Genomic DNA, 17,540 nt, shown 5'->3' with positions numbered 1-17,540 from the left:
AGCCTTCACGAGATGAGCAAAGCGGTGAGGTGCTGGTTGGAAACGAGGCTCCACTGCTTGCTCATGTTGAAGGGGATAAAACTCCTAACAACACTCGCATACATGAGGGGAAAAGACCGACTCTTGAGGACAACAGTCAGTGTCCTCAGTAGCACACACAACGATATAAAGGAAAATGATTTAAAAACAGATAGTAATGATAGGGCAAAGCTCTCTTTGAAATGCCAACAGGAGGAATGTACCGGTGCTGGTATCGAAGAGGAATCGATAATCCAATTGCGATGAGATGACGATGATGACGCAGGTGTCGTTTCTGGGAGGATGTCCCCCTACTCAAGTGAAACTTCAGGCACAATCCATGGGAAAGGTAAACAAACCACAATATCGAAGGAAGATATCGTTATTTTCCTGAGCGGAACCTTTAGGCAACGCAATGTTCAAATTGGAGACCATTTGCCTGATATCAGGGCTTTCATTGTGACTGAAAAGCAGATGTTACGAAGGAATGACTTTGCAGAACTTTCTGAACCTCAATTTCAGCGTTTCAGGAAAGCTGTGACAAAAGCAAACAAAGAACTGCAGGTAGAAGGTTTTTGACGTGCCAAGTTTCTCCAATGACCGAGCGACAGATTGCAACCTTGAACATTAATGGGGGTCGAGCCCCATTACAGAGAATTCAAACCCGAGAGAAAATAAAAGCTGACATCCTATTACAGGAGACCCATGCTACAAACACCCTTACAGCTTCGTGGGGAAAACTTTTGAGAGGGCAGTGGGTCTTAAGCGGGTTTCCTACACCCAAGGCCGGTGTAGCTATTTGTTTAAGCCACAAGCTTCCCATACAGCAGGTTTCATTTTAAGAAACATGTAAAGGACACCTCATATCGGCAGAGTTTCTGTGCAATGGCCAAAAAATAGTGGTGCTAAATGTTTACACTCCGAGTGATCCGATAGAAAGGAAAAATTTCTTTCCTTTACTGCGATATTTCTTCAAAAGACCAGGACTCATCCGCATTTATTTGTTTTGCTGGAGATTTAGATTGTACAATTCACCCAGAAGTTGATAGGAATGTTCATGAACCTCATGCAGCCTCCACTAAGGGGTTGGAGAATATTGTTAATAAATATTGTTTTAAGGATGTGTGGTGACTACAACACTCAAGGTTGCGTAGCTACACATGGTGCAGATGCCAAGATGGCTTCATATCAAGGGCAAGACTTGATAGAATATATGTTAATAAGCCAATGTTAAATGTTGTGACTCCATCCCAAATTCTACCAACTGGTTTCACAGATCATAGTTTAGTTGTGTTATCCTTTAAATTACCCTTGTCATCAGGTGGTCGTGCAGATTGGACTCTTTACACACGCCTCTTAAGTGATAAAAAAAATTTAAGGATTGTTTTCAGGCTGTATGGGAAAAATCTGCACCTCCAAGCCTGAGCACGCTAACCTACGGTTGTGGTGGGACCTTGCAAAATCCAAAATAAAATGTTTCTGCCAGCAATATAGTTTATCCACCACTAATATGCAATCTCACTCAATTGATCCGTTAAAATCTGAAATTGTTTCCCGAGAGCAAAATAATGATGAAACTGGAAAGGACACACGAGATCAGTTGCTGTGGGCAAAGATAACATTGCTAGCTGAAAAGGTTAAGCAAAGGGCAATGGGTACCTTTGCACGAATGCAGATGAGTAACCTGACTTTGGATGTGCCAAACAAAGAGTTCTTCAATTTAGAGACCTCAACCAAAAAGATGCAACAAAACCATGGTCCACTCACTTTAAATGGGACCTTAACAACCTCTCAGCAAGGATTAAGAGGTGTCGTAAAAGATTACTACTCCAACCTTTACTGCCCTTGCAGTGTGGAAAATGAGGCGAAAGAGGAACTGATTGCTGGACTTCCCAAGGTTGGAAGAGGACCAGCAATGAGCGCTTGACTCCTCAATCTTGACGAGGAACTTGAAGCAGCCATGCGGAACTTAAAAGATGGAAAGGCCCCCGGGATTGATAGCCTATCCAGAGAATTTTATAAGACTTTTTGGAAGCTTGTTGGACCCGAGTTGTTAAATGTCCTCGAGGAAAGCATTTATGGTGGAGAGCTGCCATTGTCGTGTCGGAGAGCAATTGTGTGTCTACTACCAAAAACCGGGGATCTTCAAAAAGTTGAAAACTGGCGGCCTGTGTCGTTATTGTGTGCAGACTATAAGATTTTCTCTAAGGTCCTTGCTAATCGTGTGAAAATTGTAGTTGGTTCTGTTGTACACCCGGACCAGACTTATTGTGTACCGGGAAGATCTATTCATGATAACATCTTTTTGGTAAGAGATAGTCTTTCTTGTGATAATTACTTGCGTGATAATCATGGGCTACTGTTCATTGATCAAGTGAAAGCTTTTGATCGTGTTGACCATAAATACCTTTTTTTCTGTCCTTGAAGGGATGGCTTTTGGAGAATATTTCATCTCCTATGTGAAACTTTTGTATACCGATACTTACTGCATGCTGAAAGTGAATAACAGGCCATGCTCTCCCTTTCCTTTTCGACGAGGTATTCGTCAAGGCTGTCCCCTTTCGGGGCTGTTGTATGCAATCGCCCTTGAAATACCGTTGTCCTCCATCAGGCGGTGAATTCGCCAGGATGAGGAGGGCAGAGAAAGCCCAAAATTTGTGCTGACTGCTTATGCTGATGATGTTTGTATTTCAATTAGGGGCCCAAAGAGTATTTCTGTTTTGCGACAATGTTTGGAAAAATTATCCACAGCCTCCTCCGGCGAGGTAAATTGGAACAAAAGTACAGCCCTATGATGTGGTCACAAAAATCTCTCCTCAATACTGCCACCTTCTCTCCCACAGAACATAGCATGGAGATTTGATGGGGTTTAAATACCTTGGAGTTTGTCTTGGTAATCTAAAGATGGAATTGGGAAGGTGTGTTTGAACAGATTACATGTCGATTTAAAACATGGAAAGGACTCTGCAGATCTCTATCATACAGAGGATGCAGTCTTGTCATCAACAACCTAATAGCAGCTAGGTTATGGCATAAAGCCATTGCTTTGCTGCCACCCAAAGAACTAATCCTTGCCATCCAGCGAGCAATGGTTAATTTATTTTGGAGTGACTACCACTGGCTCTGGCCTGTTGTAGTGCACCGCAGTGTTGTACTGCAAGGAGGGTGGCCAAGGTGTTATGGACATCACCGGCCAAGTTGTGGCCTTTCGCTTACAATATGTGCATAAACTGCTGTTCACTGAGCAGCTGCCATGGCGTCCCTTTGCTTTTTTTTTGCTGCAACAGGCCGGAGGATTAGGGTATGACTGGCAACATTTCTTAATGGACCTAGAACGGGTTCACTCTGGTGCACTCCCCAGATTTTATCAAAGGTTTCTGGATGCCCGGAAGGGCTTTGGCGTGCACCGGTCAGCCGAAGCTCACAATTGTCGAATGTTTCTCCAGGAACCTTTATTTTACAACCGTTTTCTCCCAGGGATCCCTCAGAGCAAGGCCTTGATCAAGAAATTTATCCAAGGACGAGTCAACAAGGTGTGCGATTTCAGGGATTCATCTGGGTCTCGGTGGAAATCGGCTGGGTCAGTTGCGACAAGCCTTGGGTGCAGATCTGTCCGACTTGTGGACCAAATTGTGCGAATTGTGGTTCGGAAATTTAGACTGCTAAATATTGGCTGGGAAGGTGTCGGTATTGTGGAGGATATTTGGCTGTCCTTTCCCGAAATTAAGGTGCTCCCCCCATTTCAGCTGAGCAGTGAACATCTCCCCCCCTTTCATTTAGAAACTAAATCTGGGATCCATGACCTCTCTAGACAATGACAAAGAGCATCATCTCCCTTCGGATCAACGCGTATAGCAATGTGATTAGAAATGCTCGGACCCGGATGTCCTTCAGGTCCACTGTGGCCTGTGATGTATATGTTACCTATCTATGGCCTATTGGCAGATATACAATGGAGATTAGCACATTGGGCTCTCCCTTGCAACACTCTCATATATCATTTCAATAATTTGGTACAAGTTACTTACCCCTTCTGCAAACACAAGGAGGATCTCTTCCATGCTTACGTGCAATGCATAAGATTAAAACCTCTCTTCTCTTTGCTTCCAGATTATTTTTTGTAAACTGTCTTTTCCTTTTACATCACACAGTTTTGTGTTCGGGGTGCCTTTTTGGCCCTTGCAGGGACTCTGGTGTTCTAAATTTCCTGGTTGCTGTTGCAAAATATGCCATATATATAAATCTAGGAAAATTATAATTGGCAATGGTTATAGATCTGATGTCATGCCGATTTTCAGAGGTTTTGTGGCAGCAAGACTCTCCGTGGAATTTAACCATTATTTCTTTTCCTCACATAATGTGTGTGGGAAGCTTGTAGAAGATTGGTGAACATGATGAACGGTAGCAGTAACTGGATTATGAACATGGCATCATAAATGACCGTATCAACTGTTGTTGGCTCTTTGTGTGTCATCAAATCTTCGAGGTGTTTGGAGAGTGTGTACTTTGGTGTCTTCTTCACTGTGCCAAAAATACTGGCCAAAGAGAGGGGAACCGGGGTTAGTGGAAAGGAAAACACCTTTGCCAGCTCAATCTTTCTGGCACAAGCAAGATAGACTAGTCTGCCCAGCAGGTCCCGTGTTGTCTTCAGCTCAACAACCTTTTCATCTTTACCTCGTATTTTGCTCTTGATAGCAACACTGGCAAAGTTTCTCACTTTCTTCTTTTTAGTGGTTTTTCAAACCTTGAAGAATCCTTCAAGCATTCCTGGAGGAACTCATCTTTCCACTTCTCCCCCAAAGCAAAGAGATTTTGCATGTCCTCTTTTACTTCATCTGGCATTTTCTTGCCATCTGCTAGACAGTACAAATTGGTGTCATCGATCAGGGAGTTACCAAAGGGATTCATTGTAGTGTCAATCATTTTAGAAATACTTTCCAAGTCTCTTTGAAATTTCTCCACTTTTGACTTTTGTAGTTCATGGCTTGGATTGGTATCCTTGTTTAAAGCTGCTTTTTCAAACAGATGTCTGACTATGGTGCTTCTCGCTGATCTAGTAACTGTCCACCGCCTGGTTGCGCCTTGACTTTGATGGAAAGCAGTGATTCCAGTTTGTCGCGAGGCTGCATCTACATTGATCGTACTCTCTAGTGCTTGATCCACTGGTTGTCTGGAAAAGGAATTGGATGACAATCTTATTGATAAACCACCTTGTTCAAATTGTTGCGTAATGCCAGGATGGGTGCTGTCCATGTTCAACAGTCTGAGATAGTATAAGCACATGTAACGTGCATAATTGTGACGATTTGCAGCAAAGTAAATGTCTATCATTTTCCCAAGTAAGAAGATGAAAAGATTCACATCATTTGTTCGCACAGCTCGACTGAACAGCAGGTAGATGTCAACCATGTCAATGTAGTTTCTCCAGAACTTTGCATTAACACCATGTTTTCCAGTTCGAGTATCATCGCAGAAACTTTCATAAGTCATCATGAATGCCTTGTATCCACCTGCCTCCTCCAAATCTTTCATCCGTTCAGGGGATGGTGATGCTTGAACAGTCTTCAGGGCTTCAACCAAACGTCCATAGCTCTCATTTGTCTCTTTCAGTTGCAAGAACAAATCTATATGCTTGTTCTGCATAGCAGTTGCTCGGAGCACATGCATAGGTCGTCGCAATGCAATCTTCCTCACACTCTTCAGCCAGGGTAACGTTTCTTTTCATCGTTTCATTAACTACATCAAGCCGTGTAGGAGGTGCTCCGATGTTTGCCAAATAGCCTATCTTCTGAGCCGGTAAATCATCTTTGGTTACTGTGGCGTTCCAGCCAGACCACATTGGTGTTTGTGTTTGTTTTGCAAGATATCGTCCATGCAACATCTCTGGCAACACAAGCCTTGTAGTTTACAGGCTTGTCCATTGTTTGTTTATCAAAGGAAAAATTTGATGTCTTGATTTTCTTTCTCACTGGTTCGAGTTCTGGATTTGGTATTTTAAGACTTCTCTTGCTTCGTTTGTTCATAGAAATAGGAAGTGTATTCTCTGTAGTTGATGAGCTTGCTGCTGTGATTGATTCCGAGCTTGTAGAAGATGTTTTCATTGTTGCTGTTGGTGTTGATATAACTGGAACTTCATTTTGGACACAGATGCCCTGTGTCTCATGATACATTGATTCATCATAGTTGTCCCAAGCTGTGTTTGTGCTTAGTCCTTTGCTTGCTTGCAGGCCATCAGGAAGAACTCGGTTCTTCTCAATAATGTCAGCGGCAATTTGGGTCTCATGTTCTTCTGCAGTATGATATCCTATACAATGGCCGAAGTGATTAATAATTTCCTGAACCTTCCTGGAGCCAGTAATACTCTTCAAACCCATACCCAGCAGCATGTGTTTCGATGGCTTCACTGTTCCATTAGTAGTTTTGTAGATATCATCCTCGGCTGATGATTCAATATACCGCTCCACTCTCTCACTGGCGTCATCTTTTGAGCCGGTGTACAGAATCCTATAGAACTCTGATGTTTCTGTAGGTATATTTGTAGACTGGCCATCATGGATTGCTTCTACTGTGATTGGATTTGGGAGTTTATTCTCTCTAAGCTTCTGGATCTTCCCCCTGAGGAACAAAGCCACATTCTTTATTTCATTGTCCATAGCATCCTTTGTGAAAGAGAGATAGGTCCCTTGTTTTTTACTTTCTTGATCAACCTGAAGCTTGCTGCCATAATGTTCTTTGATTTTGGACAAAAGATTGTATGGTTCAGAGGTAGGGTCTTCCCTCCCCTCCTCTTCTTTGAGAAATTCAATGTAGGTTTGATTGACATCAACCAATTTCTTTGAAATTTAAATCAGAAATATTTCGGAGTCTATAGATGAAATTATTTTTAAGAAAGCAGATTCTCGTCTCTGTGCGTACGTTGAACCTTTTTATTTTATTTGAACCTTGGTACCTTTAGTAATATACCTTGCTCTGCATGTGTTGTGGTAATTGACTTCCTTGGCTCTGAAGTCAATGTGCTCAGATTCCCGAAGGAAATCTTTGTCGTTCAGTTGCCTTGCAGCATTTAAAATACTGTCCTGTGCTTGTATAGTTTCACATGGAGATAGTGTTTCAAAACCACCGGGGAAATGCTTACGGTCCGGACCATTGCAGGAAATACAATTTTTCTTCAGCACACCAGTAGTTGAGGTAGTTGCCACTGGGGGCTGTTCCACCGTAGATCGTGTTTCAACAGTAACATGTTCATCAGAAAATATTTTCTTTTCTTTTGACTGTGTCTGATAAGCCGTGAATTTGCTGTAACAGTCACTATGAAATCCAGAATGAGGCAGTGGTTCAGCTTCAAAGTTAATGGATTCACATATAACGAGGTACTTTGATCTCTTCTGATATTGAATTCTGGATTGAGCAATGTCGCCTGCTGTTTCCCATGTCTGTTTAGTAAAAGGAGTCACTGCATCACCATCATGCTCTGTATCACCCACATGCAACACACACTGCAACGGCACCTCTCCACCATCAGCCATGATGAGGATTAGCTTCCTGGGTAGTTCCTCACGGAGCATGTCCCAAAAACGTGAACCGTCTTGTCAGCTGCACAGTAAGATGTCGGCCTAAAGCACATGTTATATCATCTGAGCCACTCAAGGAGGTGCTGCCATCTGCAAACTGAAAATGAAAATACAAATTAAAACAATTAGTCTTAACATCATTGTTGATTTTGCACACTGCTCGAAAAGACTATGCAAACATGCGATATGTCCCAACATGGAATTTCAAACTTTTGACCACTGGTGGCCAAAAACTGAACAAAGCGATTGGCCAATTGGTTACTTCTTCATTATATATTTATCATATATATTTATATGTCATGATTATCATGAACAGAACATAATATTATGTGATACAATTCAAATGATGAGCACACCTTCAGAACATCCAAACGCGGACCAATAGAAATTGACCAAATATCGTCATAATTTGACCGGAAAAGGGTTAAAATGGTCATTGTGTCTTGAGCGAGGTTAACAAGACTGCTTTTTTTGGAATCTGCACACTCTTTTACCTAAAATAGGCTTGTCAAATCATTCTTACCCAAAATTCTGATTAAACCCATCTACCCAAAATAATTTGACCGAATATGGTCATATATGGGCAAAAAGGGTTAAAATGGTCATTTTGTCTTGAGTAGGGTCAATAAGACTGCTTTTTTTGGATTCAGCGCCCTTTTTTACATAAAGTAGGCCTGTCAAACCATCCTTACCCAAAATTCTGATTAAAGCCATCTATCTCTTGGAATATTGTGTCTGTCTGTCTGTCTGACTGTCCCGAACATAGCTCCGTGGGTTTTGATCTGATCCTGATAAAATTTTGGTGGGAGGTTTATATCATGATCTAGTTGCGTTTTCCTGAGAATGGGCATGGTGCACCCATTATGGGCGGAACCACGCCCAAAAAAACGTGTTTTTAGGGGGTAGCCGATTTCAATTTGCATCTTCTCCTCGGGGGTTTGTCGGATCTGACAGGGGTTTCGGTATTTGGTTAGCCCAATGGCACCTGCATCGCCCGACGGAGCTCGATTTTTCATTTTCGTCCCAAGGTCAAGGTCACAAGGTCACGAACTTAGAAAATTTCGAATTTTGACATAAAAATCATACGACCGCCCAAACTTTAAGAGCGAGGATGACTATTTTTTATGCATAATCTTGAGGTCATTCCCACCTAAAGTCTTGAAACCATTTTGCTCTATCTCGAACACCTTGCCCGTGGCGCCCCCTTCAAGTTCGTTTTTACGCTGATTTCATGAAAGTAAGGATAATCCGAGGAGTGTGAAATGCCATATAGCCTATATGACGTTGTATTGTTCCTGGAATGTTCCAGAGGAAGTTTTGCACCAAAGGTCATAATCGCCTTGACCTTTGACCTTTAAAGTTCACAAAGATCAAATTTTCAAAGTTGTGGGAATCGAACCAGGTTTTCGACCTTCTTCGACGAACTAACTCCAATAAGCTATAGCACGTATCCTGTTTCCTTATTTTAATGTCCACAACATTGTTTTGTGGCCTTTAAAGGTTATGCAAAGGTCAAATTTTTTAAGTTGTTGAACGAAACCGGGTTTTCGACATTTTACAGCTAATAACCCATCACTCGTACCACATCATGTTAATCATTTTTATAACTTGGTCAAACATTATCACATTGTCTCATCCTTGACTTCTGAAACCATCTACATCGTCAAATACCGCTCGTGAACCATCGTTGTCTTCAGACTTTAATTCCAACTAAACTTAACGAAAACAGCAGCTAATACCAAAAATGTAAAATGTATTAATCCGTGTTCTCTATATTTTCATAATAAAGGTTTGTTGAACATTTCACAACAAAAACTCAAATGGTAAAAGGGTTATGGTCTAGACAGGTGGACAGACAGACAAACAAACAAGCAGTCATCGACCACAACTTGCGAAATCAGTCGCTGCGACCTTGACCTTTGAAACTCAAAAACAATGCACTTATAAATTTTGATTAGTGAACATAGCACTGAGAATGCTCTTCCAAAGGCCACAAGTGATGTTTCCGATGAAGTGAACCAATGATCATCTTCGTTTTTCATAGTTCTGGACCTGTCTGCTGATTCTGATACAGCTTAGCATAACTAATGCACTGTTTTCCTTTCTGTGTTTGTATCTTTCGATCCGCTATTGGATGGTTTAAATTGCATCTTCTACAGATAGAACATATAATGCTGTAAATATTGCTGACTATAGTGTTCCGCAGGGAATTGCCCTTTTGTCAGATATTTTCTCTTTATTTCCATCCACTTCGTATAATTTTATGAAATCTTAATAACAGCTTTCATTATTGCTATAGTTATTCATATTGTTGCGGATTCGCGCCCGCCGGCGTGCGAGCGGCCACGTAACTCGAATCGCGGCACGTCGCCCACCGGACGGACAATCCCGTCGTGACCCTCTCGGACTAACGCCGGGAACTAGTCACGGGTGGGCCTTTCGGCCTCACCACGATCGTGCCAATCGGCCCCCCGCGTGGGATAGGGTTGCTCGCCAAATTCGACCTACCTAAGTACCTACACGGAGGGTAGACCGGGCGATCGCACCTCGCCGCAGGTCGACTTCGGACACGGGCCACTTTAAGCGACCCGTTCCGTACTATCGGGATAACCGAGCGGTGTTATCGTCAACCTCGACGGTTCGATTAATTATTGGGTGTATTTAGCCCACGACCAACCCTTTACGTGAAGTAAGATGGAGATTCAATAAAGGAAAAGACGAAGTGAAACGGGAAAAACAGTTCAACATAAAGCACATTTATTCCGCGGCAAACGGAAAGCACACATATACAATTATACACCAAAAGCAAATGTAAAAGTAGAAGAAGCACAACAATTCTGCACAAAAAGCAAATGCAACAATGCAGATCTACTACCGACTACCGAGCACACGGCAACACTTATACAGTTTTACTTCACAGACGGCGCCGACAACACATATACTCAAAGCAAAAGAAAAAGGAAGGGGCCACCCTCAACGATGAGGGGGGCAGACGGTCCTGGGGCCGAGACCGCGTCGAGCCTACCCGTCTGGTGATGAGCCGCAAAATGGCGGCGGCGCCCTGACTCCGCGGGCCTCGCTGGCACTGCCTGGAATGGGGTGGGAACGGGGCCCCCTTCTCACACTATCTCAGCGCGGGGGGACACAGGAGGGGGTTGTTGATGCTCGGGGGAATGAGAATATCTCGCTGGCTTGGGTCCCGCGACGAGCGACTCCACCGCGACCTCGGTCGCGTTACCGGCCTCCCCTCTCCGCAGCTCCCCGACTCTGACACGAGCGCCCTCTCGACTGCCTTCGCCGCCGCCACAACTCTCCCACTCTCCACTCTTCTCAACTCCGTCCAACTGCGATTCAGAAACTCTTTTTCTCTCCCGATTCAGAAACTCCCTCAACAACTGCTTTTCGGCGAGCGAACGCGGCCCTTTATAGCCCCCGGGGCTTCGCTCCTTCACCTTCGACCCTTCACCTCTGGCTGGCTCCCCATTGGACAGAGGAAAAGTGGGCGTGAATGATTCTTGATCCGATTTCTCGGAAAGGCTGGTGTTTTTGCACCCGCTGCTCGGTGCGCGCCCTGTACGAGTCCAGGATCGGTGCCCACAAGTGGCGCAAGAATGGTAGTGATGCGATGGTGGCGAGTTGTGACGGTAAAGGTCGTGGCTGTTGTTGTGAAGCGGCGTTGTGGTTGGTGGTTGTGTGATGGCTGTTGAGACGTGGTTGGTGGTGGTAGTAATGGCGGCTGGTCCAAAATAAAGATAGTAAAAGAAAAACGGCTATCCTGAAGGGTCGCAGCCCGAATGAATGACATTTATTCCCTCTAAACAACGGGTTTGGGCCTAACTACACATATACTTACAGAGATATCTCACCTACGGGACCTGAATGGTGGTTTGCGAATTTCGTCAACCACAACAATATTCATTATTGTCATGGCTACACGTCGCTTCGCTGATGGGTCGAATCAAAAAACAACATGTTGTACTTCACAAATATATTGCAAGTCTATTTGTGAATCTTAATGAGGATGTAAAATGAGGTTGTAATGTGAAAATGGATCTCTTATGACACGTAGTTGGTGTGGCTGCTGTCATCGCGACTGCTGTTGTTGTTGTTGTTGTTGTTGTTGTTGTTGTTGTTGTTGTTGTTTGTGTTATCCTTCCATCGACTGTCACATTTTTAGCTTATCTGGAATTTAAATTCCAGGATCAGGTATTGCCATCGTGCAATATCTGTCCATTCATCTCCTTTTTCGACTTCTCCAGCCAAACTGTTGGGCCGGTCGTCATAACAGCGTGGTCAGACTTGCCAAACATTGGACCGACAGAAGGCACGTGCGCAATGATACCTTTGACACAAAGGTTTGTGGTCAAGTCAAGGAGCTTTTGGTTTTTTATATCCATCAACAATCTAAAATACTTCAAGAAATCGGCTCCGATGATAGGGATGGGTACATCGGCAAGGATAAATATCCATCTGTGAACATGCCTATAGCCATGATTGAGAGCTATCGATCGTTCACCGTATGTGGAAATGGTGGATTTGTTGACAGCTTGGAGAGTAAATGCAGATGGTTTACATTTGTCCATAACTGCTGGGGGTAAAATGCTGACCTCAGCTCCAGTGTCAACTAAAAATCAGGTGCCGTTGTTTTTGTCACTGCTGAAAAATAAGCGACTTGGTTGTTGGTCGCCAGATAGACTCGTTGTTGTGAATCACTGGTTGTGGCATTTCTCGACTGTGAAACTGCAAGGCTGAACACACTTGTGCGTATTCTCCCCAAATTGCCAATGACACCAACATGCGCCTCCTGCATGTTGCAGTGCACCAGGACTATGACATTGTTGTGTGTCGGTCTCCCGCATGTTGCTGTGGGTCCATCTTCGACCATGCTCCTCCTTAAGATGGTATGTAAGAACCTGCACTTGGGCAGTTAGCTGGTCCATTTGTGTTTTAAGCCATTGCATGTCGGTTGTAACTGGTGGAGATACGTCACAGGCTAACTGGGATGTGACTGCACGATGGAGAAAATGGGTGGGGTATCAACTTCGATGATCTTATCACCGACATCAGCAAGTTGCTCGATATTAACTGAATCGCTAGTTGAAACAAGGGTACATTGAGCATTGATTGGCAATCGTTGGAGAAAAAACTGCTTGAGTATATTATCTTCCAGATTATTCTCACCTAACAGTTGCCGCATCCTTTTAGCAAACTGAGAAGTTCTTACGATCCCCCAGCTCCTCCGAATAAACAAGTTGATGCAAGCGTTTTGCAATGATGCGGATGTGTGGCGAACGAGCTCTACCTTGAGGGAGTCATCCGGCCTTTCAGTGGGTGGCTCAATGAAATGCTCCGCACCTCTTGTGCTATCTCTGACTGAGGAGAAGCCACAACCATATGCAAATTTTGTTTCCTGTGCTGTGATCCCTCAGGTCAGAAACTCTGCATCAACTTGAGCGAACCATATGGTGATGTCATTTGCCTAAAACAGAGGAAGCTTTAAGTTAACAGCTGCGACAGGAGGTGCGATGAAAGAAGGACTTTCATTTGACATGAGGGAATATGTAACGGATCACTCGCATCACATCATGTCACGTTTGTCAGATCTTGATCACGTCGGGGTCACCAATTGTGGTGATTATTCCTTTCATTGTGCTGGTTAGGATGATGATGCTTAAACCAGAACAAAAGAAATCTCGCACATTAAAAATGCAATGTGTTGCAAATGAAGTCCGGCTGACGATTACTCCTTTGTCGTCTCTCAAACGGTTGGCGAAGAAGGAAAGATTTAACGGCGCTGAGCCGCTGCGGCTTTAAAATGGCGTCGAGAATGGCAATCATAAGAGGAAAACTCGTTAATTGTCATCGCGGTTGTTTAACCAAACAAACGAATTCCACTTCGCTCAATGGTCTTGCGAAAGTAGAACAAAAGTCACGATTAAATATTGACATGTTGAGTGACTCGTGAATAGGCATGAGAAAAGGCTTGTAAGTAAAGGTGTGGACACGAGCTTCTTACATGTCGTCATGACGAGCTCTCGTTGGCAGTTGCCTTTCAGCATCCTCTGCATTGATTGGCTCTCTGGAAGGATGCAACTGATTGGCTACGAGTGTTCACGTGTTTTCTTTAATACAAACATTCGCACAATAAAGAAAAATTAATGGATTACCGAGGAAAGAAAAATTAATGAGTCACTACACAACATTAGGGTTGGGTCCTGATGTTAAATTGCGGAGGTCATACCGATCACGTGACTGGAACTGTGTCAAAATGCCGTCCTTGGTAAAAAATTTTGGAAAATTGCATAAATTCCTTCAAAAATCTTCCTCTCCAGACTCACCAGTCAGAATGCTACCAAATTTGGGTTACAACATTGGTAGTCCGTCGGTCAATGTAAAAAAACAACAAATTTTCATATAGAATCTTGGCAACTGTGTTTAATTCCATCTAAATACATCACTGATCAGAAAAAATGATGTTGCCAGTTTTTCTGTGTGGTCCCAGGGTCATTTTTGGTACAAAATAAACTTTGGTGTGAAAAATGCGATAATATTTGACCAAAAATTTAGTTTCTTTAGTAAGTATACCGTGTGACCCCTTAAAATGATCATGATGATCCAATCCACTATGAGAGTATGTTTCCATATAGTCATGAGTCCCTGTTTGTGAATATTGTGCAGTTCAATGCTATTAATGTATAATTCTTCACTTCAAGTACCAGCACATGGAGTCTCAAAAAAGATGAGCATTTGAGAGTGACATGAGTGTGACAAAGTGACTTGTCATGAGTGACATCCTACTCCAACAGCTGCTTCTCAATGTTCAGAGACTCCAGCTTCACAAGGAATGCCTGGTGTGCCATGTGGACGTCCTGGTTGGCCCTGCATGCATCAGTCAACTCCTCTGCTGCTGACCGTAGGGAGTCACGCACTGCAGGATGGTCCTCCAGGAATGCACCCAGCCAGAGGTCGAACAGTGCTTGCAGTGTTACTTGGTGAGCTTGAAGAGCCCTGTTGTGATGGTCGCCATTGATAATCTGGGTCACCATGACACTGCTGTACAGGTCTGCTTCCTGCCACGCCTCATCAAGGCCGCTCCCCTCAATTGTCTTGCCCGAGCATCGCAGGGCACATAGCACAGTGTGAAATGCACCAGGGCATAGTACCCACTTGTTCTTGTACTGCAGGTCAAGCTATTCAAGCTTCAGTGCCCTCTTGTACTGGTCCATATCCATGGTTGCCACCAGTTTGCTGTCTGGTCCAGTCACAAGATCATTCACTCTTGACAGCTGATCCAGTGCCGTGACCAAAGTGGTCCATTCATGGGCTGCAGCGTTGATGATGGGAAGCCCAAAGGCCTGGTCCACTACTGTGGGAGCATCCGCGGGCAGTAGGATATGTATGAGTGAATTGTAGGCAGAACAAACAGGTACAGGCTGTTCTCCATCCATCCTGTCAGCTGTGGGTTCTTCTTCCTCTGTTGGCGGTGTTTCTGGGCCAGGCTCATGAACACTGGGCCTGTTGAAGCATGCCACCATCCACCCAATGTCATTGGTCTGTGATCTGGCGTAACTCTCATCATACACTCCCATCTTGTAGTTGGTGTAGTGTGGACTCGTTTTGGGCTTTGGGTTCCCCTCAATCGTACATGCAACCATGTCGATAACAGTTGGTGGCACATCTTGTAGGCCTGCAGATGTCAGACTCTCACTGAATTGCACTGGGTCCACCACTGTTTCGCCTTGGTCCGATCGCTGGTACACTCCAAGGGCTGTTCCATGGAAACTCCCTTTTCCATCTGGGGTGTCCACTTTCTTGTCGATGTTGTCCAGGGAAGCCCGGATCCTCTTGTTGCACAGAAGGCCTGGTGGCACATACACACCATACTCTCTGATATTCTGAGAGATGGCATTGGCGATGTTGTTACGTATTTTAGTGACACGGTCATAAGAGACCCCAACGCCAAACACTTGCTCAACAGCGATACCGCCTTCTGACTTCGGAAGTTGTGTTACATGTACAGTGACAGTCCAACAGCATAGGGACTTTCAAACACACTGTGGAACGTTGACTCTGATGACATGGGGGTGAGTGTCACTTGTCTGTCTGTGTTGCAGGCCTGTACTATTGATTGAGACAGGATGAGACGCGAGTTGTGCAAGTGTTCGGTGCGTGTCTCGGTTGTTGCCGCTTTTGCTTCTTGCAAGACCCATCTTGTGAAGATGATCAGTTCAGCTGGTACACCTGATTCACTGCACCCGACCAGTGACCCATTTAAGGACCATGGATCATCCTTTCTCGACCGTAGGACAGCTTGCCTAATTATGTTGGAACACCGGAAGATTGTGTTCATCTCTCCTTTGATGTCTCTCTCCTCTATTGCCTGGTCTATAGCAGAGCGACCAGCTTCGTTGGAATGTAGGACTGCTGGCTTCCTCCCTCGTGCATCAGTGATTGTGAAATTTGTGATGTTCTGTTGGATTTTCTCCAAGAGGACCTGCCGAGTGATTTTCTCGTTGTGAATTCCATGATCGTGCATCGTATTGGTGTACAGTGCAGCCACCTCAGTCAGTGTGATGATGTCTCCTTGATTCAAGCGCTCTTTTAATTCGGCAAAGAATTCAATCTCCGCCGAAATAGATGCCACAGTGTCTTTGTCTGACCGGTTGTCCCTGTTACTGAGCCTTTGGGGCTGCTGCACGTAGCGCTGCCAGTGCATTGTGTGGCAACTTGTGTGGTACCTGATGTCCCTGGACAGGAAGTCTCCCTCCGCAAGGATGTCTGCCATATTCAATTTCCATTGGTCATTATGACTGGCATCTACAATCTTATTGACTGATTTTCCAATGTCTGAATTTCTGCATAAGTGAACCTGCTCTGGGTTTGAACCAGATCTGGCATGTTTCTTTTCGTGTTTGATATCTTGGCAGTAGAAACAAAGCTCCCGGTTGAACGGACTGACGTGGGAACATGTGAGTGACCTTTTCATTGACTCAGCAGATTCACTGCTATCAGGCATAGTGGTACTACTTGAAATGGGTCATCCCCTTCCTTCTTGTATGACAACACGCTTGAACTCTTCGCAGACAGTGCTTTCTCGTACCGCTTTTTACCCCTCAGCCCAATTGGGCTAAGGGGTATTGTCGTCACAGGCGTTGTCCGGGCGTCCGTCAATTTTGTGGAGAACGCCTTCTCCGATTAAATCTATTTTTGCAGTGTGTGCTTGGGCTGGGTAGAGGAAGGTTTCTTTCGATATAATCAGCGCCATTCGATTCTCGGCTAGGCCACCAGGGGGACAAAACTGAAAACCTAGAAATGGCTATTTCCATTTGGATGGAAAGAATGGCTGGATCATCTCATTTCACCTGAAAGAATGGCTGGATCATCGCCAAATTTTTATCACAGGTATATCTGATGAGGATACATGATATATAACCCGGGTTTTTGATTTGACCTACTTTTCAAGGTCACAGAGGTCAAAGTTCATACTTCGGTTTTCGGACAATAACTTGAGAATGGCTTGACCGATTGATTTCATTTTTGTGTGGTATAATCGGGGTGGTTAGAGGAAGGTTCCTTTCGATATTCAGTGCGATGCGATATCCAATATGGCGGCTAGGGCAGCCATCTTGAATTTGGTTTCCGGACAATAACTTGAGAACGGCTTGACAGATTGATTTTATTTTCATGGGGGTATAATGGGGGTGGTTAGAGGAAGGTTCCTTTCGATATACAGCACAATCCGATATCCAATGTGGCGGCTAGGGTAGCCATCTTTAATTTGGTTTCCGGACAATAACTTGAGAACGGCTTGACTTATTGTTTTCATTTTTGTGTGATATAATGGGGGTGTTTAGAGGAAGGTTCCTTTCGATATTCAGCGCAATCCGATATCCAATATGACTGCTAGAGCAGCCATCTTGAATTTGATTTCCGGACAATAACTTGAGAATG

Source organism: Eptatretus burgeri, chromosome 3 (genome assembly GCF_056783735.1).
Source record: "Eptatretus burgeri isolate ZD-2024b chromosome 3, Ebu_testis_v1, whole genome shotgun sequence".
In the NCBI taxonomy this organism is placed as follows: domain Eukaryota; kingdom Metazoa; phylum Chordata; class Myxini; order Myxiniformes; family Myxinidae; genus Eptatretus; species Eptatretus burgeri.
The sequence above is the reverse complement of the archived record's forward strand: the minus strand, read 5'-3'. Positions refer to the sequence as shown.